Source organism: Ambystoma mexicanum, chromosome 5q (genome assembly GCF_040938575.1).
Source record: "Ambystoma mexicanum isolate Mex_15411 chromosome 5q, UKY_AmexF1_1, whole genome shotgun sequence".
NCBI lineage: Eukaryota > Metazoa > Chordata > Amphibia > Caudata > Ambystomatidae > Ambystoma > Ambystoma mexicanum.
In genome coordinates, this window is record NC_090933.1 from 1,178,551,731 (window position 1) to 1,178,576,207 (window position 24,477).

Genomic DNA, 24,477 nt, shown 5'->3' on the forward strand with positions numbered 1-24,477 from the left:
CGCATTATAAATGCCATATCATATATCATGCAGGCCTGAGAGACTGGACATCTCGCAATGCCATTTCAACACAATTTAGAAGGCCATCCTGTAATACAATGTCATTGCAACAACAATTTGCAGGTCAGCCCTGATGCAGGAGATGAATAGGTGTGTCTCGAAGTTAGTGGCTAGTCACGACCACCACCTCTGGACCTGTGGTGATGGAAGAAACGGGAATGTCTGCCATAGATATCAGAGCTCTCGCAGGAAATCGGAGGAGGCTCCACTGGTGCTAAACAGTGAGTCAACCCCATGCATGGGACATAAACATTAAAAACCCATGAGTATGACCAAGACTTTCAAATCCTCCAACAAATGGGAACAAGCTTCCATGATAAGACCAACCCCTCTGTGACTATCAATATGGCCATGTGCCAGTAAAATATGCACCACACGTCAGGCAATATCACTTTTTGGATTTGTCTAGAGAGGGAACTACTGTTCCAGAAAAGTGACTGCAAAGATGTGTTACATAGTCTGTCTAATACGATCAGACACCCAATCGTCAAGACTAACATGTGGGCGTGGAAAGGCTCCAACAATTTAATGGGAGTGCACCCATACTTTTACAGAGTGGCACCCACATGGAACAATAATACACCCAAAATAGTAGGCATCCCGTTACCCTGGCAGTGCTGGATTAGGTGCAGTAAAAATAAAATCTCTGACATAATCAGCCGTTTAACTGGTTATCATGTATTTATTTATTACTTACTTATTTATACCACGCCTTAACCAACAGGCATCGGGGCGCCACATGTACACGCAGAATCACATTATACAAACACGTCACGGGACAACATGAATCTACAGATTTTCAGGCGGGTTTTGGCTTAGATTAAGGGAGTTATCTAAGCAAGTGGGTCTTGAGTTTCTTTCAGAAGGTAATGTATGAGAGCTCCAGTCTTATTTGTGCTGGGAGTTTATTCCATAAGTTCGCTGCTTTGGTGTGAAAGCCTTTGCCGAGTCCGTGGGTTTTAGTGATACTACAAGCACACTGTGTACTACCACACTCAGAATATCTGAAAGATGACCTACTAAAAAGATGTATTGTAACACCACAACGAAACACACCTGGTGAACGGAGGATAGCACAGGGGCAACGCGATGGTCTTGGCAGCATAGAGGTTCGAATACCAGATCCGCGCTTAGAAACCAAACTCGTATCAGTATTCGGTACGTTATAAAAACCAATATATAAATAAAAGACATAACTTTGTACCCATTAATAACAAAATTCACCCAATCCTCTGACCTGGAATATGCACTCTAACCCTAAAAAAACTATGGACCACACTACATAAGCAGCTCACAGACACACAGTCACTAGATATTACATATATTCAGTTCGTAAGGGTAGCCAGATTGAAACCCATCCAATTCACAGTTCTACACGAGTGGCACTGGACACCTGCAAAGCTGCACAGACTTAATTTCAAGATAGGTGGCAACTGCTTGAGATGTAATCAAAACAAACAATGCATGTATCACTCGCATTTTATGAACATGTCCTCGTACCCTGGAATTCTGGTAATGTGCAGGACAGTCAATTACCCCTTACCTGGGCATGCGCCTACCCTCTACAGGTCAAGTGTGCTATAACATGATTTATCGGAAATGGAACCAACTTCCGAACACACGCTGAGATGGATTATTGCAGCACTCATGACGGCCAAAATAACATATCCTCAGGCTATGGAAAAGATCAAATACACTAACATATGAAACACTGAGGACGGACATGGTCACATTGGCCAGTTAAGAAAGAAATACTTTACAGATCACAGGAACACATGCAAACATTTCAGGAAACGTGGATAGCTTGTCTCACCTCACTGCAGCATTACCCTGAAAAGGTCAAATAAAGCGAGGCCAGACAGAATACTAGAAAATCAATGACAGAGGTGCAATACTAAAAACAAATAATAATAATAATAATGAAAAATGGAGGTCCTTACCCAATCAAACTCTATTACCTCAAAAGGAACTGAACTGCTGCTGTGCTTTGGTGCCAACTCATTAGACAAGAAAAACATTGGATTTGCTCTCAGATCCCCACAGCACCAGGTAGTCCAGGAGAAGCGGGTGCTTTCTGATTGCTAGACATTGTTCAACTTTGCATAATGCTCAATATTTACTATTTGTCTATTTAATGCTTTTAATAATGTTTCTGTTCTTCATCTCGTGGTCTGATATTTTAACACATACTCTATACATACCTACCACATAATCCTTAAACGTTATTTAATGCATATGTGTATAGGTCAATACATGTAAATATTACATATATGAATGTCTGCATCTTTGAATATATGCTACTCATGTATTCCTTTAAAATATAATTGCGCAAAATTGATCTGTGGACGTGCATGTGCCTCAGATAGTCCTCATTGTGGAAATGATGTGGGAGCCACAGCCATGCTAGGGGAATGAATAGATATTATTTGACATGCACACAAGTGACCATAAGGCCATGGAAGCCTGGTGTGTGTCAAGGTCAGGAATGGCCACATATACGCCCTGTGTTATGTCATGAAGGTGGCAGATTCTCTAATGGGTGCTCTTTATGTCACACAGGTTGACCAAGCAGAATGATACCGAGCTCGGATGCTCCAGTAAAGCCGTGCCCTGAGGATGCACAGCTAATACAGATCATTGTTAATGTAAGACATAGGCCCTCATTACAAGTCAGGCGTTAAGGGTTTAACGGCGCCGTGGGCGCCGTTAACCCTTAACGCCTGATTCACACTTTAAAGCCTGCTTTTTGCAGGCGTTAAAGTCCAAGGTGCTAAGCGACCTTGGTGCTAATTAGGGCACCGTAATTTACGGTGCCGTAATTAGCGCCTTCCCCATCCCCATTATGCCCTATGGGGCAAAATGGGAATGGGGAAGGGCAAATGGTGAATGGGGAATTACCGCCCCACTCACCTTGGAATGGGACGGTAATTCCGCCATCCACCATGGCGGAATCCGGCATGGACCATGGTCCACCGCCTGACTTGTAATGAGGGCCATAGAATGGATCAAGCTGGCTTTTCTGTTTGACATTCATTGTGTAAATACCCCGAGGTTTCTTTTGGGACAATATGCTGATATGGGGATGCTGTGTTTTTTTCCTGATGCGCTTCTAGACAGCTGCATGGAAATAGAACTTGCCTTGGCTTTTCTCCATTTTTCCCAATTGAAGTATTTGGTAAAGAAATGGCAGTTGCTATATCTACCGTGGCGCCACGGAGAATGCTTCGTTTGCCCAATCTCAGGTTTCCAAGCACAACCAGACTGCTTTCATTGATATCAGTCCGTCCTCACCTGTAGTACACCATGCGGCTCATAGAATTGGTTTCCCCTAGCACCGGATAGTGTAGGCCAGCCAGCAGCATGGCCTGCTGCAGGTTTCACTTACAGACCTGCCAACCCACCAGGAGCATTCCCTTTCCCACATGCACCGTTATTTGGGGGGTGGGGGATTCGACCCCCAGTGCTACCTCATCCATTACTACCTGAGCACCGTCATCAGCAGGGCCTACCACAAGCTGTTGCTCATGCCATTGCGACTTCTATGCTTCTGCGCCCACTGATACTAAGAATACATGGCCTTCAGTAGGGCCATGGCGGGGTAGGTAAACTAACCCTCCCCCTGTAAGTTGAATTTGTGTTCTGCTGTCTGGATTGTTTGTCACTCCATTTCAGCTTGGGCGTATCTGATTCAAACCTGGATTCCTCAGCCCTGGACTTTACTGTGTACTTTACCTTGTAATTGGGACCTCGGCTCTGACATGCTGTTTTGATCAAATATTGTTTCTGATTGTAGATGGTGCAGCAGCACAACAACCCATGATCAATAAATCCACTGCATGTATGAGTTGTGATGAATGTCCTTTGGCAGTGTGTGATTAGATGGGCAAGGCGGTGGGGGTGGTAGCAGAGGGCAACATATGTACGCATGTGCTCCTCTGCATCTAAAGACGCTGTTGATGAGTTCTTTACAAATCACAAGTTCATCAGCACTGTCCTGCTGCTGGCAGTATCTCTTGGCCACTGACAGCATTATCAGTGCCTGTATGGTCAATGCCATCATCTGGCACGGAATGATGCAGCTGATGTCTATGGTGTCAAAGATAACGCACATTACAACAATTAGCCAGGTCTTCTCTGGCTGGTACATTAAGGCACCGCGTGATATTACACTTACCTCTGATAACCAAGATTGTATATTGGCATCATCAGCCATGGGCAGATGGAATATTCAAATCAGTTAGGGAGTGCAAATAATGGATCACTTTCTCGCACCTGACATACTATGCTCAATTGCATGGGCTTTTTATGAAGATGCATGGACTATTGCTATTATATAGTGTTCCCCTCATGCATTAATGGAAGATATGTGATAGCCATGCAACTATCAGGAACCAATACATGTTTTTCAGATGTAGGCCCCTGGTGCACACACGGTGTTCTTTTGAGATAAGTTGAGTGATCTCTCGTGACACGACAAGCTTCTGGGTCTGGGTCTGGGGAACTGGCTGGGGCTCACTATGTCCCAATGGACGACTCTGAATTCTACCCATCATGTGCCTGGATAAGAGTTCAGGTCTTCTGCCTGCGTTCGCCTAGGAGAATGATGTTGATGAAAGACAAGATAGCTGGACTGAACGACCTAGTTACACACAGCATTGCGACAGCCAGCAGCATGGACACAAGTGGCATGGCCGTATAGGATGCTAGATATACGATTGACCTGCTTTGCTGGTGTTGACATCAAATCCCATTTTCGGTGAGAGCACTTGAATCATACCCTTCCAGGAAGCCGGCGTAGGGTTGGGCATGGAGGTTGTGGGGCAGTGTAGTTATCAATGACCCAGAGTAAGTCTCACATATCCCGTGAACATGGATTGCATGAATGTGTGCAGGGTGCTGTCAATTGTTGGCAGCTAGTGGTTGCAATCCATTGACGGGTCCGAAAAGGGCATCACAGGGGGTCAGATGACAGAGGTGAGATTCTGCTGACTGTTCATTGAGCCTAATACTTATATGGTGCCAACCACTGGAAACAAGCTAACATGATGGCAACTGCAATCAGCTACCGCCCCTCATAAATGCCATGTATGTACTGTGACCTCTGGATGCTGTCACCTATATGTATAAATAGTGGCTTCTGTTTATGTAACATGCACTGGTGTGTGATAACATTCACTGGTGTGGTTTTGTATTGTCATGTTTGGACTAAAAAGCCATTGCCTTCATTGTTGTAATCTGCCAATGATGCATGGAAGGTTTCTCTGAGCTAGGATCATGATGTCATGGGTTGAGTCAGAATACATAGCACACATGTAAGCGTGATGAGCATGTTTGCATTACTGACCATCTGCACACTGATTGCATGCTGCATATGTCTATCAATCAAGACCTGCTCTCCTGCTTAAGGTGGTGTGACGGCTGCATGTGTTGAGTACAGCACACAATACATAGCAGGGAAGCCCACAATTGCATAGAACTGGGTCTTTAGGTGATTTAGGGGCATAGAGTCTGTGGGGAAGGCAATGTTATGCTACAGCATTTGTACTGTGCCCTGACCACTGTATTGGTCTTGAAGGCACGCCCACAAACACTCAAGCCAGAATAAATACAACCCGCTAGGGAAAAAAAGCCCAGAGATTCTTGCAAGGATAACAAGTTTTAATCACACAAAAAATAGGTATCCAAGTAAAGAACTCTGCTGCGCAAGAACGTTCAGTGGAAAAATGGTACAAGAAGAAGGTTATAAGGAAACAAATCGCCATCAGTGATCAGTCATCAGTGACATAAACATATACAGTAAAAACCTACATGGCTGTTTGGTGAGACCTTATACACGGTCAGCCTGCCCTATAGGACACCTCTAGGCCATTGGCTCCAGTCCCGTCCATCCATCTTCCGTCACGCAGGGTCTGCAGGGGTCATCATCTCCAGGGAACCAAGGTTGAGTTTGCAATTAGATACTATGTAAGGTAATGCTACTCTATCATTATGCTATGTGCCTGGGAGGCTTGGGGACTGGGACAGGGGGAGGCTTAAGATCAAGCTGATCCACACATCCTTCACTCATTCTATATCGCACTATCCGCACCCAAGGCTTCCACCCTCGCTTTGGGCTATAGTTTGTTCCACCCTGTACCTAGCTTTTCAATTCTTGTCATTATGACATAAGGCAGTCTTTTAGATCTTTTATGGGCAGTGGGTTTGGTGTCGCCTGCCATTGTGGAATTTAGAGTTCTCGGGACTGGGACACTTGTGGGTGCCATAACTCATGGTTGGCTGGGTGGGGGTCTGAGGCCTGCTTTTGCCTGGCTGTGAAGAACGTGCACTGTGAGGGGCCTGGTGCTCTCTTGTGGCCTGGCTGGGCACATTCCTTCTCAGGATAACATGTATTTGCAACAGTTGTGGAAGTAAAGAAGAGTTTCTATGGGGGCTAGCAGTGTGGGTCTCTATATCATCAGTGCTTGGGCCTATTCAGGTTTATTCGTTAGGTTTGTGGTTTGTGTATACCGTGCAACCATGCAGGCCAGAATGCTTCTGTCATAACTACACAATGGATCCTGTTAATGCGTGCGCACTAATTCTAAGCATCTACATTTCGCATAATATTTTGTTTGTGCAGGGTCCCTTAATACGCCCGCTTCCCCCTGGCACATCACATGTGTATTTATGGGATTTGCCTTACTCTAAAACGTCTAGTGGGGTGGGATAGGTTAATCTCCTTGCCAATAGTCTTCCGACACCTAGACCATTTCAGAAAGTGGAGCATATTGTGATCCCGCACCAGCGTTACCAATCCTTGGTCTGAGGTTAGTGAAAGATGCAAATGGAATAAGCTGGAATAGGGTTAGGACAAATGGGATTGAGGAGAAAATATTATGACAAATAGAATTTGTGGGGGAAAACATAAGAGAAAAGGGTAGTGGGATATGGTTGTGTGTGTGCATGCGTGATAATGAACAATCTTTATCAGTGGTAATTGCAAAGGTTATGTGTTGTTCAATTTATGATGATGACATAATCTAGCCCAGTTAAATCTGGGAACTGGATAAAAGTTTCTGTTGGTTGTGTGATGGACCTGAGAGGTGCTCAATCAGGCCCTAACATTTTGAAGGCTTATACCAGGTCAGTTTGTACCGCCACCCGGGGCGGAGACATTTTTTTGCACGGCATCTGAAAAAGTAGTCAGGGCCAATTATAGGACGTGCAAAGATGAATGTGTGGGGAAACAGGTGGAGAGCAGGGAAAAGGGGAAGATAGAGTTATGTCCAGTGATGTTAATGGTTCATGCCTGTCTGTAAGCTAAGTCTAGAGTAAAGCTAGGCAAATGGCTCTAATCTTTTAAGAAGTTGGAGTTTCATGATGTGAAGTAAGGCAAGTCTGATTGTTGTGGTGACTCATTCCTATGATAGGTTGTGGGGCAGCCTTGGCTGCGTAACACCATGTGCCAGAGTCACAGTGTGTTGAAACCTGCATGTGGTACAGACATGGAGAACATGGGAAGCTTAACAATGATGCTAGAAATATTTTGGAGTGACAGGCCCTCCTTGTCCTTGTTCTACCACTGCCCTTTATGTGTGTTCTGGATGTTTTCTGCACAAGATTCCAGTTTGGACCCCTGGCAGTGCGCTCTTCATCTTTTCTTTTTTGGTGAACAATACATATATGTTACCCATATGCCCACCAAGCAGGGTATGGGTTGGTGGCAGCAACATGCTGACTTGACAGTGGCTCTGAGTGTCCTGCATTTTTGGGACACGCAGGCCCTGCCATAAAAATCAAAGGATTCCTGAAAAAAGGCAAGATGGCCACTGTAGCCTCAATACAGCTGGAGGAAGAAGAATGTGGCTGCAGCTCTTCAACACATCCAAATGCTGCTGTGCTGATTTAAGGACTGAGCTGGAGAGGACCTGGACAGGTGACCTCTTCCCGTAGTAACAAACAAGGGGACATTGTGCAACTGCGGCTATTCAACCGAAGAGGCCTAGAAGCCAGTTCTATGTGCCTGCTGTCCTGCAGATTTATCTTTGTGAGTCCTGAAGAGGAGTGTTCAGACATGTTGAGCCGAAGATATCCACCAGCATCATTCAGCCTACAGAGGCTTTTCATGAATGCTGGTAAACCAGATTTCTGTGTATTGCTCAGAAGAGGGAGTACTCTGGCATGGTGCTGCACAATGCCTGGAGCTTGCCAAGTTCCAACTAACTGACTAAATCTTCAACGGGCATTGCAGCCACAACACATGTCCACTTTTCCATGGCTGAGGAAGACCAGTGTTTCCGCTTTCAGAGAAGTGCCAAACGGTTGGTTTCCTGTAATTTCGAATTGAAAATTGAGTCCTGGAGGTCCAAACCTGTTGGAGGTCTAAAGAGCAATATGGTGCTTGGGTTCATCTCACTAGAAGCCATCCTGGAATCCGTGCTGCGAACCAAACCAAACAGTGGCAAACTGCGAACTGGAGGAACCCGCCACCTGCTGATTCTGCCACTCTCTTTCGTATAAATACAACAACATTGTATATTTAATTGCTGGTACTTTTTTTTTATAAGTCTCCTGGGCTACCCCAAGCCGGAGGAGCCTGGGAGACGTAAAGGGAAAGTTCCGGCAATTATAAATACAACTGCATTGTAGATATGATCGCTGTTGCTTTGTTTTTAAGTCTTCCGGGCGCCCCTGGGACTGGGGGAGCCCGGGAGACTTAAAAAGAAAGTCCACACAATTATGAGTACTTCGCCGAATAATTTATAATTGCTGTGCCTTTCATTTTCTGTTTTCTGTGCTTCCCTGGGCTTGGGGAGTGCATAACACGTCAAATTAAAGTCAAGGCAGCCTCCGCTCTTCATGTTAAGCTCTGCTTTGGCAGCAGTAAGCAAAAGCTCCAGTAGGGGTTTTTTGCTTGGGTATTGCCGCCAGAGCAGAACTTAATATGAACAGAGGATGCTCATTAATTTCACAAAATGGATGCCTCCTGCTACTTGACATTTTTACTTTGAGCCTCAATTGCTCAAATGTTTACATAGGAACTTTCTTTAAACATATTTTTGGATATATTTTGTAATATGGCCCATCGTTTGCGACAATACAATTTTTGAGTGAACTTCCTCTTTAACTGATTTAGTTTCTGAGTACAAAGTGAATCTTATTTATTTGTATATATCCACATAACATGTTATCCTTTAACAAAGGAACTGTGTTAGCATATAACATAGTGTGTAGAAATTCTTTTGTGGGGGACTTGGGGATTCACTGTAAATAAGAACCAGCCTGCATCACCTCCCTTGAGCCTCAGCCTTGGCTTCCCTCCCATTGCTACCAATTGAGCACCCTAGCTTTGCAGCCTCTATCCCAAACATATAGAGAGTATTAGTACAGATACTCCCTTCCAGTCTTTACACTGTCTCCCTGCCAGGGTCAATTTAGGGCAAGATTTGGTATGGTATAAGATATGATATGATAAGTCATTTATAATGCACATGTACACAAGTGTTTCTAGGCGGGACAAGACAAGGATGGTAAAGACAAAAGAGGACAAAAACAATAATCTTACTAGGCCATGTGTCATTCAGATTGCGCAAGTGCGGGGGATGGAGGGTGAGGAGAGAGTGCAAAGGAATTCAAAAGTGCTGCCAGGGAGATGGCTCATAATTGCAGAGTGTCAGGGGACTGTAGAGTTGCAGATACATTCCCTAAGTGGTTGAGAGGCCAGGAGGCAGTGCAAGGGCAACTGGTCAAGCAGGAGCCTAGTCCCGTGGGTTCAGCCGGTGGCCAGGTAACCAGTATGCATAGGAGACAGGGAAATCAGCAAGGAGGTATTCAGTTGCTTCTGGAACATTCGGTGGTCCTGCTCAAGTTTGATAGAGGAAGGGAGTCTGTTCCAGAGGAAGGCCTCAGCCGAGGACTGATATCTATCCCCCACTCTCTGCCTGAAGAAGCATCTGACCCTCAGGGAGTTGGAGGTGTATGAGCAGAGGGCTTGAGAAGGAAGATACTTCGGAGAGAATGTTGGATGTAGTTTGGCGCCCTTGCCCTAGAAAGAATTTCTGACAATGCAGAGGGTCTTGCACTTGATTCTTGCAGCCACAGGGAGCCAGTGGAGAGATTTCAGGGCTGGGGATATACAATCCCTGGGCTTTAGACCAAGACAAGTCTTGCAGTCCTGTTCTGGAAGAGTTGTAGAGGGCGAAGAGTAGAGACAGGCAGATTTAGAAAGAGGGTGTTGCAGTAGTCCAGCCTAGAGAGGACCAGGGCTGTGGAGACATTGAGCTTCTGGGGGAAAGCGAGACAAGGAGGAAGGAGGTTCAGCTGATAGTCTGACTTCTTAGAGACATCACAAATATGAGGAGAGTAGGCGAGGGTGGACTACAAGATGACAACAAGGTTGGAAACCTCACAGGAAGGTGCAGGTTGAAGGCCCAGGGTGGGCGGCCAGATTGAGAGTGGTAAGGCGGGAGCAGATGTTCAAATGAGGAGGATCTTAATCTTACTGGCATTAAGGCAGAGCTATTTGGAAGCACACCATTCCTGAATTGCAAACAGACAGGGGAGCCATGGGGTCTGAAGATGATGAGCATGTTCATGTGGCAGGTAGTACGGATCTGCTTTTCTGTGAGGTCTTGGTGGGACAGCTAGGGCAAATACATCCGCTGAGTATAGGGCCTTCATGCTTTCCTACACCTCCTCCAATCCTGACACTGCTGCTGTGGTGGGGGCTAGTGTCCAGGCAAATGGGCTGCCTGAGTTATGTGCTGGGGTATTTAGTATGGCTGGAATACAGGCAGGAGGGCTGTCTGTGGTGGGGACTTTGGTTCAGCCTGAATGGCTGCCTTGGATGGGGTTCTGGGGTCCAGGCTGAAGTGCAGATTGGTGTGTAAACTGGGGTCCAGGCTGAATTTCATCCTGGTGTGGGGTCTGTAGTCTAGGCAAATGGTCTGCCTTGGATGGAGCTTGGATACAGGCTGATCAGGTGCCTGAAGTTAGGGTCCGGGGTGAAATGAACACCTACATCAATAAAGAAATGTGAGTATATGTTTGGCAAATTCCAAAAAATCAATGGAGTTTACACCAAGACAAGACTCTTGTAAAATGTAGAAATATTTGTTAGCTCACATCTCTGACAGAAGATTATGAGCCTCATTTCGAGGACGGCGATAACCCGCTGGTCCTTCCAGTTGGTTGCAGCCATCCTCGTAACACTGAATCATCCGCCTGATATCCCAGTGACACCCGGACATTACAAGTCCCAACGGCCCGGGATATCAGGCGGCGGATTCGGGAAGTCCTCATTTTCGTGGACTCCATGGGAATGGGTTCACAGAAGCACTGATGCCGTTCTTAACAATGCCATTGCTGATGTGAAACTCTGCTGTCCGGCCTGTTGCACCCGGCAGGTGAGACCTGCCGGGGGTAATAGTGCCTGCCCACAGATTCAGAGTGTGGTGGTCCGGAAAGGGTGTTGGTACATCGCTACCGGCACCCTTATTTCGGGACCTCCACACTTATAATCTGTGTTGGGAAATAGACTATACTCTATTCCCCTTATATTGATAATATTTCAGCAAATGTGAACTTTTCAGTGAATCACAAGACAATTTCAATTACTATTATAAGTAAATATGGATTTTATGAATATCTTTTATTACCCAATACTTGACTTTCAAGTGATGATTGCTTTTTATGTTAAGTGTCAGGCTACCTCTCAGCACCATTTAACCCAATTCAGAATGAGTGAATTAGTGAGTGAGCAGGAGAATGAGTGACAGTGTATGTAGTGCAAAATTTGGACTCGAGTGTCTCTTGGCGCTGAGTCATTAGTTTTCAGTCAGTGTTGCTCTATTTCTGTTCAGTTCACGACTGGATAATTGTTTAGCAATACACTATTGTATGTTGGTAAATGATTAGATGTTTCCATATGTTACATCTCCACATTTCATTTCACGGAGCCATAGGCTCCCTGTCACATCACAGGATCTGTACTCTAGAGCTCTGCATCATCCCACACACTTAGAAATTGACCCTGCTAGCCTGATTCGCAACTAGAATTGTCCCGAGATATTACTGTGATGTATTTGTTCCACACACTTAGAAATGTCTCTTGCTGCATTGATTCTCACGTGGAAAGTACCCTATGCGACTTTGGAATTGTACCTGTTAACCTGATTTGCATCTAGAAAGTTCCCCCTGCAATATTTCTGTGCTTTATTCAGCCTGAGTTATTACTGTGCTTTATTCAGCCTGAGTTATCACTGTGTTTTATTCAGCCTGAGTTATCACTGTGTTTTATTCAGCCTGAGTTATCACTGTGTTTTATTCTGCATGAGTTATTACTGTGCATATTCCGCGTGTCCCACAAACTTAGATTTCGTTCTGGTTAGCCTAATTCAAATCTAGAATTGCCCTCTGAGATATTACTGTGATGTATTTGTTCCACACACTTAGAAATGTCTCTTGCTGCATTGATTCTCACGTGGAAAGTACCCTATGCGACTTTGGAATTGTACCTGTTAACCTGATTTGCATCTAGAAAGTTCCCCCTGCAATATTTCTGTGTTTTATTCAGCCTGAGTTATCACTGTGTTTTATTCAGCCTGAGTTATCACTGTGTTTTATTCTGCATGAGTTATTACTGTGCATATTCCGCGTGTCCCACAAACTTAGATTTCGTTCTGGTTAGCCTAATTCAAATCTAGAATTGCCCACTGAGAAATTACTGTGATTTATTTGCTCCACGCACTTAGAAATTGTTCCTGTTAGCCTGATTCACATCTAGAAGTGCCCCGTGAGTTATTACTGTGTTTTATTCTGCCTGTCCCACACACTTAGAATCTGTTCCGGTTAGCCTAATTCAAATCTGGTACTGCCCTCCGAGATATTACTGTGATTTATTTGTTCCACACAGTTAGAAATGTGCTCTTGTTGCATTGCCTATCATCTAGAAGGTGCCCTCTGTGACTAAGAATTGTTCCTGTTAGCCTGATTAGCATCTAGATGGTCCATCCTGTGTTATTACTGTATTTAATTCTGGCTTCCCACACACTTTGAAATTGTTCCTTTTTACCTGATTTGTATCTACAGGTGCCCCGAGATACTATTGTGTTTCACTGTACCACTCCAGTGATCGAAGTGGGCGGGAGTGGTTGGGAGCGTAGCTCCTCTACTTTTTTAAATTACGTTTTCCTATTCCCATACTTTTATTTTAAAACAAAACTGTTCCGGAATGGTTTTGTTTTAAAATAAAAGTGTCAGAAGATGTTGAAACATGCACTTTCAGTGCACTGCGCTGAACATTCCCTTAAACATAGGCACATGTGCTTTGGGGTTTGTATTGTGCATGGGAGGGGTTGTGACGATGGAGTTTGTGGGGATCAGGGGCAGGCCAGTCGGGAACATAGTTCCACTACTTCTTTTCGTACACTTCGACCACTTTACCACTCCCTTAGAAATCTGCTCTTGCACGATTGATTCGCATCTAGAAAGTGTCCTATATGACTTAGAAATTGTTCCTGATAGCCTGATTTGCATCTAAAGGTCCCCCGAGATACTACTGTGTTTATTTGTACCACTCCCTTAGAAATGTGCTGTTACTGCATTGCCTCTAATCTAGAAGGTGCCTTCTGTGATTTAGAATTGTTCCTGTTAACCTTATTCGCATCTGGAAGGTGCCCCCTGTGTTATTACTGTATTTCCCACACACTTTGAAATTGTTCCTGTTTGCCTGATTCGCACCTAGAAGTGCCCTCCGCGATATTGCTGAGATTACTCATGTTGGCCATTAGAAAGTGTGCACTGTGATATGTCGATTATTTAGCTGCCTCTGCAACTCTCTTAGAACTCCCTACCGCTACCCTCTTTGGCCCTCTCCCACCTCTCCAGTGACCATAGTCTTGATGCAGATTATACTTCCTGGGCCTATACATCTACTGATACTAGCCCATCTACTTCCAGGTATTGCAATGAACTACCCCAGGGTGGAGATCCCAACTCCTGATATACTCCCTCTCTGACCCTTCCCGATCCATAGCCTCCCCGCTCCATACTCGTCCCCCTTCCATCCCGCCTTGCGGTGCATGTCCTGTGCTTTAGCACTCAACTATACGACAACCCCCTCTATTCCCCACCTGATCACAAACCACGTCCACTCCCCCCATTCATCAATACTCCCATACACCACCCTCCCACTCTCCTATCATCATCCCTTGCCCAACTCTAAGATCAGAGAAGCATTCTGGCGCACCAAACAACTTCCCCCTCAAGCGCTTAACTCCCTCTCTCCATCCAGCCTAACACATCGACTTCCACTCTACCTCTTACATCCATTGAGAAAACCCTAATACCCATACACCACACCCTCTACCGATCTCCCAAGCCAGGGGAGCCCTCAGGCACTCCAAACAGCACAAAGCTACCCCCACCTCCACTCCATCCTTGTTCCCCCTGAGGCACCCCCCTCCCTCTCTATCAACCCCCTATGCCACCCACTCCCTCCCCCTTAGCCCACAGGGGAACACACCACCCCCTCGACACCCATAACCCCTACTCGACCCCTGCCAACAAACAACCACCTTTTTATCCCTTACCCTCTCTGTATGTAGCGCATCTCACCCTTGCTAGAACGGTAGCTTCATCTCCCTCCCCGTCTCACACCCTACCATCTCTCACACACATATGTCACCAAAACCCATGAAATACAGAAGACGTGGCTGGTCCTCTCCCTCCACCCTCTACTTCTCATCACTTCTGCCTCAGCCCACCCTCCCAGCCTCTCCCTCCCCAGCACTCCTGCAGTCCCCTCTGCCTTCCCCCAGTTTCCACCCCCTTTCTCTTGACTTCTCACCCTGTACACCTAAACCCCCTTGACCTGCCAGATTCATTCCAAAATCTGTCTACCTAAACCCCCTCAAACCATCTGACCCATTCTCTACCCTCCCATCCCCCCTTGACCCACCCCTTGTCTCTCACATTTCTACCTTCGCCCACCTACTCTCCCTGCCCGTTCCCCCCCTTCAAAATGTACCTTTCAGCAGACACTCAGTCACCACAGGCATCCAACACACCGTACCCCTCCTCATCCAGTCTCAACACCACTGAATGTTCGAACCACGCCCACCACCCCAATGGGCAGCCATGTCCCTCAAGCCCCCATCCAATCAGCACCAGAAAATACACTTCCCCTTATGAAATCACTTGAATCCTTTTTAACGCCTGCTCGGAAGCAAAAAACCGACATAGCATGTTTGACCTCCTATCCTCTGACAAGCCAGATCTAATTTGTATCACCGAAAACTGGTTCTCCGATGATTTTTTCCCTGTAGCACACAAAGCCTTCCCCCCTGGCTACTCGCTATTCGCCCACAATAGACCCTCCAGAGGTGGCAGAGTGGAAGTCCTCTTCAATCACCATTTCTTGGTCTCACTTGTTGAATCCCAGATATGCACTGCCTCCTGTGAATCCCTTTTAGTAAAACTATCCCTACAACCATCCTTCTCCCACAGCTTTCTCCTCATTTACAGACCCCCCGGATACGACAGACTTTTCGCCAACAAACTCTGCGATTGTAAAGCACCCATGTCTTACACTCCTAGGAGACTTCAATATCTGGTTGATATCCCCAACAACCCCATGACTCATCCGCTGGTTGACAGTCTTGATGTGTTCAACCTCTCCCATCATACGACTGGTTCAACCCACTCAGGTGGGCACACCCTTGATGTAATTTTCAGCTCCCACTATCTGGTCTATTTATCCTGTCCCAACCATTATGCCATCCTGTTAATAGGTAAATGACCACGCTTCACGCTGATGCTTGTCTTTATAGAGAGGCTTTATTTCTTTAGTTCATCCAAGAGAAAGGCCCCCAGCTGTGGCTGTCCTCCTGCTCTCAATCCTCTCTCTCTCTCTGCTGCTAGAATGTGGAACCTTTGCTTAATCATAACAACAAAGGTTCCTTGGTAACTAGGTTACATGGCAGCAGCTGAATTGATGTGATTGTAAACTCAATGAAGTAAATGTAACCACCTCCTAACACCTCCCTTCCTTTTACCAAAATATAAGTATTTGCCTAAACTAGATAATAGATTTCATTGAACATAAGTAGTTCATTATTTACATAGTATCTGATACACCGCTATATGAAGAAATAATTAAATTGCTTTAAATACCTTGCAGTGCAGTTACAAGTTGTTGTTTACCTTTTTGCAAATTGCTATCCTCTCCTTGTTCCAGACCCCACCCCCTTTAACAAGCACCGAAGATCCCAAATCTTTAACAACTTGTTTGGGCTGTGAAAATATGGATGCACCTTTGCGCACCTTGGTGGGAAGTTTGATCTTGATCCAATCACCTTCCTCAAGACTGAATTCTCTACAAGCATTCTTCCTGTCATATTGCTCCTTGGATCTGACCCCAGATTCAAATATCTTCTCTCTCACTCCCTCCAGATCTATTCCTACGAATTTTGACCTTCCCATCCAGCCTGGACACATGTGTGAGTTAGGTTTCCTCCCTCTTAATAGTTCAAATGGGGATACATCCGTAACACTGTGTGGTGCTAGTCTATATTGGAATGTTCTCTCCATTATGGTCCTGATCCAGTCACCTCCTGTTGCTACCGCAATTCTAATTGCATCCATGAGAGTGCGGTTGAAGCGTTCTACACACCCATTGGTCTGGGGATGATATAATGAAGTGGTTACTTGTTCTATTCCATGGTTACTCAAGAACTCTCTAAATTCCTTGGAAACCAATTGGGTCCCATTATCTGATAAACACTTTCTGGGGAATCCCTCTCTCCAAAATAATTGCTCCGAACATTTAATGATGCTACTGCTGGATATGTCTCTTAGTGTAAATATTTTGGGCCACTTGGATAATAAATCTATGACAACCAGTACATAGGTGTCTCTCCCACCAATTGATATTGAAAGGCCCTAGTAAGTCTAAAGCAACCTCATCCCATGGAACTGTGGATGGCTTTCTAACAGTCATGGGTACTTTTTGAATCCTGAGACCCTTATTACCTTCAATGCAATCACAACAATTGTTGACCACTTCTTCAGTGTCTTTGTCAAGATTAGGCCACCAAAATTCTGCTCTAACCAAGCCTTTGGTTCTAGGCAGTCCCAAATGCCCAACATGAGCTAGCTCAATTATTAATTTTCTCATTTTAATAGGTACAACCATCTGATGTCCTCTATGTAAGTATCCTTTTTCAATCCAGAGTTCTTCCTTAACTTTGGCAGACCCGCCTAAATCACCAATATAGTTTCTTATTCTGTTCTGCGTCACCAATGTTAAAACTCTCTGGTACAATTCATCCTCTGAACATGCATTGTCCCACTCCTCTTTCTTTACTGACTCATGAACCTGAAATATTTCAACACCTTTCTCACGAGTCAGAGGAGACTCCTCAGACACTGTTTCTCTCACTACTGATCTGGATAAGGCATCAGCAACTACGTTGGTTTCACCACTAATGTGAAGCATATCATATTGCAGACCTTGTAGGGATGTCACCCACTTCATGATGCGTCTGGAGACTCCCTCCAGACCACCTTTGGTAAATATTCCTATTAGGGGTTTATGGTCTGTACATACTGTGAATTCTCTGCCCCACAAATATCTTTTGAACTTTTCCACTCCCCAGACACAAGCCAATGCTTCCTTTTCTACCACTGAATATCTGTTCTCAGGTCCTTTGAGAGATCTAGAGGCAAATGCTATGGTGTGTAAGCCCTCCTGATCTTCCTGCATTAGGACTGCCCCAATACCATAGTCACTTGCATCCACAAATAGTAATGAATGTCTACTTTCTTCAAACGTTTTCAAGATGGGTGCATTGACTATAGCATCTTTAATCTTACCAAACTCTTCCTCACAAGATTCATTCCACTTGAACGTAACACCTTTACGAGTCAACATCCTCATGTTCCTTGACAAATTTGCCAACCCTCTAACAAACTTGCCATAAAATTCAACCAGACCTAGAAAAGATAGTATATCTGCTTTGGATTTTGGTGCTTCCATCTTGCGAATAGCTTCTATGGCCTTTTCTTTCGGTTTGATCCCTTCACCTGTAATTTCATGACCTAGATATTCAACTTTGTCAGTTTTGAATATGCATTTCTCTAACGATACTGTAAGGCCAGCCTCTTTGAATATGTTCAACACTCTCTCTAACCTTTTATCATGTTCTGCTTCATTTTTCCCACATACTAGCACATCATCCTGGTAACACATGACACCTCTCTCTCCTCCCAGTAATCTGTACATGACGTTCTGAAATACACTAGCTGCTGAAATCAATCCAAATGGCATTCTTATACATCTGAAAAGGCCAATAGGGGTAATGAAAGCTGTGAGATCTCTCGAATCAGGGTGTAGTTCTACTTGGTGATATGCAGATTTGAGGTCAATAAGAGAAAATACTTTGGAATCAGACACCCCTGCCAATAAATCATCTATTCTGGGTAAAGGAAATTTGTCAGCCACTACATTTTTATTCAGGTGTTTAAGGTCTATGCATATCCGCAGAGATCCACTGCTCTTTCTCAATATTACAATAGGACTAACCCACTCTGAGGAATCAATTCTCTCTATCACCCCTTCACTTTCCATTTTATTCAATTCACTCTCTACATCTTTTCTCAGGGCCAAGGGAATGGTCTGTAATTTGGCAACTTTGGGAATGGCATCCCTTTTCAAACGAATTTTGTGCACAAATCCCTTCAAGCACCCTAATTTAGTGCCACTCATATGCCCTCTGGCACCTTCCATAACAATGCTCGAGACCGATTTTCCACCGGATTTTCCACCTTCAACAGTCAAAACCTGTTCTGGGTGGCTTGCTTCAAGTCTTATCTTGAGCTCTGCCTGATCGCTCCAGGACAACAGCTCTCCACCTCTGTTGGCTACATGGATAGTCCCTAACGCCTTCCTGTCTTTGAATTGGAGCTCAGCTTCAAAGCACCCTAAAATTTCTATGGGCACATCTCCATAAGCATTTGCTCTGACTACATTCTCCCACAATGTACAACATCCAAATTTCTCCTTCCACACTTGCACACTTATCAAAGTATAATCTGCTCCACTGTCCATGAGCATTGATACTGGCACCCCTCCAACTAACACAGTTGCATATGGTTTCTTTTTCTTGACCTTCCCATCAATGGCATTGACTGAAAATATAACTTCTCTACCAGCATCATCAATTGATATAAATTCTTGATCTGCATTGACTTCATGTATTTGACTTGGGGCGGTATAAAAATTCCTACAGCATCTAGCCATATGTCCTCTGACCCCACATTCATTACATATAATGTTTGATGCATAACATTCTTTGTCAGATGCTTTGTGATATAGACTCCCACATCTGAAACACCTCCTAATTGATGCACCTCTAGGATAACCAGAGTCCCTGCCACCCCTGAATGTAACATTCTCACTGGGCGACCCTCTGGTAGATGATCCTTGTCCCCATGCTCTGGTAAAGGGACCTTGGCGACCCTCAGGTATCCTACCCATTTGCCAAGTGCGACGCGCAGTTGCCGCACCTCTCTGCATCACTCTCGAAACCTTATGTATGGCAGCTTCATTGTCATCAGTTTTGGGCTTATCTTGAGATGTATTATCCACTTGAAGCATTTGTATACATTTGTCTGTGTGTTCTATCATTTTCGCTATCTCAATTGCTCTATCAAGAGAAGGATTTCTTTCCTTCCATAACTCCTTCCTGATGTTATCATTGGAACACTTAATCATGAGTTGGTCCCTGACATGCTCATCTCGACAATGGTCAAATCTACATTTGATGGCTAAACCTCTAAGAGCAGTTACAAATTCCTCAATATTCTCTCCAGGTTTTTGAGTTCTCGTGGCAAATTTGTACCTTTCAAGAATTATATTTTCTTCAACACAGTAGTGTTTGTCTAATTTTGCTAATGTTTTCTCATATGGACCCCCATCAGGAATGTCTGGAGGTTCTGGTAGTTTTTTGACCACTTCCTGTCCTGCGGCACCTAAACAGTGAAATAGGAGCGCCTCTTTGCGCTCATTGGAGAAATTGGGTCCAAATGCTGCCAGTGCATATTTTTGAAAACCCTCTTTCCAGTCTATCCAACGCACTCTGGGCTCACCTGGTGTAGGCAGGAAGAAAATTGGAGCTGGGACGTTTGCCATGTTGTGAATTAATTAATGTCACCCCCAGGTAGGAAACCTTACACAGCCACACTGTCACTTACTTGTACTTAAATTTTATAAGGTGTGATTTCAGGTGGAACCTGTGCTGATATTGTCAGCGCTGTCTGTGGTAGTTGCAATTTGTGATCCACAGGTCAGCCTCCTCCGTAATCCACAGGTGATCCAATTTGTGATCCACAGGTCATCCAACCTCCTCAATATTCGTGCTCAGCTCCAGTATGCTTTTATGGTTCTCTCCACTGCCAGGCACTGACTTCTTTCTTGGTGCTCCGCTCCAAAATGCGCTTTGCTGGTTTACTCCGCTCCAGGAGGATGGCCGTGTTTCTCGCCTGCTATTACACAACACATCTAGTGTAACACTCCGTCCATTTGCATCCAAACTGTAATCAATATTGCTGCAGTGTTGCTGCTGCTGGGGGCCTTTTCTCCTTGGCCCAATCCTCGTCGCCAATGTTAATAGGTAAATGACCACGCTTCACGCTGATGCTTGTCTTTATAGAGAGGCTTTATTTCTTTAGTTCATCCAAGAGAAAGGCCCCCAGCTGTGGCTGTCCTCCTGCTCTCAATCCTCTCTCTCTCTGCTGCTAGAATGTGGAACCTTTGCTTAATCATAACAACAAAGGTTCCTTGGTAACTAGGTTACATGGCAGCAGCTGAATTGATGTGATTGTAAACTCAATGAAGTAAATGTAACCACCTCCTAACACATCCCTTTCTCTATCTACACCCTTGTCCCTCCTCCTACAGCTCCCCCGGCATCCCCACGTTATCTCAAATGCTGGAACAAAGTCAAGATCTTTCCTGGCTTCCCTGCTTCTTCACCCTCCGCAACACCACCCCCCCCCCGATAGAGCCTTAACAATTGACTATTTCAGCTCCTGGCTTAATGACTAACTAATTCCTATCACTCCCTCATGCCCTGCTTCCTCACGCAATAGTCCATTGCCTAAATGGTTCACACCACTCCTGAGGAATGGCAAAAAACAAAATAACTCTCTTGAATGCAAATGGCGAGCATCTAAAACCGATATCAGCAGATCCATATTCGCCCTGCACCACCGTAACTACAAAGGTGAAATCTGAAAGGTCAAAAAAGCCTATTACAATAAACAAATCCTCAACTGTGACAAGTGTAGCAAAGAACTTCACACGATCATATCAGAATTCGACAAACCCACTTGCTCCTCTACCCAATCCACCCCCACACAATCACTCTGCTACTCCATCTCCCTACACCTCTACAACACAGCTCTTGACAGGACGACATCCCTTAACTCCAAACTGTCCTTCCTCTCCCCCCAATCATCGACCGCTCCTGATCCCACTGCCCAGCGTCCATTTTCACTACCTTCGACTCCTTCAAACCCATCCACAGAGATGAGTTCCTTGACCTACTATCAGCCAGCAAACCGTCCGGGTTGCCCCTCGACCCCTGTCCAGCCTATGGCCGGAAAGAAATATTCTCGTCTACCTGCGCAGAGGAACATGCAAGAGCCATTCTAAATGAATCCCTCACCTCTGGTATCTTTCCTGGTGCCTTCAAAGTACCGCATGTAAAGCCACTCCTAAAAAAGGCATCCCTTGACCTGCTTGACCTCAAAAATTACAGACCGATCTCCAACACCAGATTTCTCACAAAATTCATTGACCGGACTGCATACTCCTAGCTCAACTCCTTTGTAGAATCCAACTGCCTCATCGACCCGGCACAATCAGTCTTCAGACCGCGACATGGAACTGAAACCACTGTGATATCGATCTGGTATGATCTCAAGGTCACTGCAGACTCTGAAGGCTGCGCAACATTGATTCACGTCGATCTCTCTGCAGCCTTTGACACGGTTGACCACTCAATCCTCCTTGACTGTCTTCAATCCCTTGAAATCCGAGGCACTGCTCTTAAATGGATCGCCTCCTTCCTCAACAGCAGGAAAGAAATAACCCTCCTCTCCCCTTATGTCTCAACTGCTCGCTCACTGAACACTCGAGTACCCCAAGGTGCATGCCTGTCAGCTCTCCTGTTCAACCTCTATATGACCACTCTACCTGGAATTATCCATTTGCGCAACATCTCCTGTTACAACTACACTGACAACACCCAAATGATCCTAAGAATTCCCAGGTCAAGCTCCAACCCCCTTCCCGACCTAAAAGCCTGCCTCTGCAATATTGATCGATAGATGACAGTAAACCACCTGCTTTTGAACCCAGCCAAAACTGAAATCATGGTGTGCGGCAATATTGCCATTCTACCATGTCCGCTCCCAAGGCCCCCATCCCCCGGTCCACCTCCCCCCATCCAATACTGTAAAAAATCTAGGCTGCACTATGCACTCAGGCCTAAACCTTTCCCGTGAGATCAATGACATGTTGAAATGCTGTCACTACCACCTCAAATATCTCAGGAGCATCTTTCCCTACCTCTCCTACCCAAACAGACTTTCCGCAATTATGTCTATTGTGATGTCGAGACTGGACTATGCCAACTATGATCCCAGGCATACCAACTCAGCAAACTCCAAAGAGCCCAAAACGCTGCTGAAAAACTGCCCCTAGCCCTGGTCCAAAGAGACCACATCTCACCAGCTCTCTGACCCTCCACTGGCCCCCAATCGGACGAAGGACCACCTTCAAGACCCTATGCATCACTCACCGAGCAGTGCACAAGACCGGCCCATTATACCTACAAGAAAAGTTAAAACCATATCTCCCATCCTGCACCTGAAAATCAAACCGTGCCCTCCTTCTAGTGATCCCAACCACTAACTCTGTCAGGATCGGAGGATCTGCCTTCTCAACCTTCGCCCCAACTCTGTGGAACTCGCTTCCCCCTCATATACGTCACACCGACGACTATATGACATTCTGCAAAGCTCTAAAAACATGGCTCTTTCTGTAATACCAACCACGATCAACTGAAGTGATTGAACACTAGCAACCCGATGACTAATCCTCAATGAAATACTGAACAATGTCAGCACTGAATTTGTTTATTAATTAAGCAACCACGGGACTGAAATGCGGAATATCGATCTCCCTAAATCATAACTCCACACAAACACTCACCTCCCATATCACTATGCTTACACTCTACACCATCACACAATTAGAATACAGCTACACCCCTCGAACAATGTGGCCTAGCTGCTCACATACGAACATTACTTCATGGACACCTCATCACTCTAATAAAACACAGCTATACCCCATGACAAACCGGCCAAGCTGCATACATGAGTGTCCTGCAGGCCTAACGCAGCTAGAACCCTGCCTTGGTGTCCATCCGCCAGACTGCACACATTCGACCGATTTCAATACCTCGACACCTAATGCTAGGATGCAGCTACCATCAGGCAATTACATCTGCACACATAACTGGTGTACCCCAACACCCTTTGACACCCTACTCTCTCAAATGACCTAGACTACGGTCCCCGAGGTCGTTCAACCTACCAGCGCTTTGAGGTCATACCAATGATATATAGAGCACTATATAAATGCCAAATAACATAACATAACATAACATAACATAACATAACATAACATAACATAACATAACATTTGATTCAGATGGGAACTGCAGCCTGAATAGTATTGGCAGCCTCCAGGATTCCAAAGAGAACTGACTGATTTCTACACTTCATGAGATAAAGAAATGATGTCCACCTGCCTGGAAACCAGTACATCCATCACACGTACAGTTATATTTTAGATTAGTCAAGGCAAACTTGTTGCTATATATGAAGCGCGTATGTGCATTAAGCCACATGCGCACTACATATTAAGTTGACATTCACAGAAAATAATTAGGTGTGGTCAGCTTTCAACACATACGGTCGCAATGATGTATCACAATACTAATACCAATGAACTTAAAGTAACTGCCTATTTTACATTGCAAATACTTGATCTGCCATAGACCCTCCTTTTCACTTTTCAAACACTATTTTCAGAAATCAGAAATGGGATAAAAGCATTGAACCTGAAGTTCAGGAGGCACAGATAGGCAGGGAAGTCTAACAGCCCTTTAATATGTTCCAGGTAAAATGTGACATGGAACTGTTTATGGCTTCTCAGAGGGCCAAACTATTTTAGCTTATAGGTATACATGTGTGATATGGCATTTATACAGCGCCTATATACAGGTGTTTCAAGGGCAGTGTGCAGGTCAATCAGAATGGCACCTCTAAGAAAGATTTACCATGAGGATGTATTGAAGCAGTAGT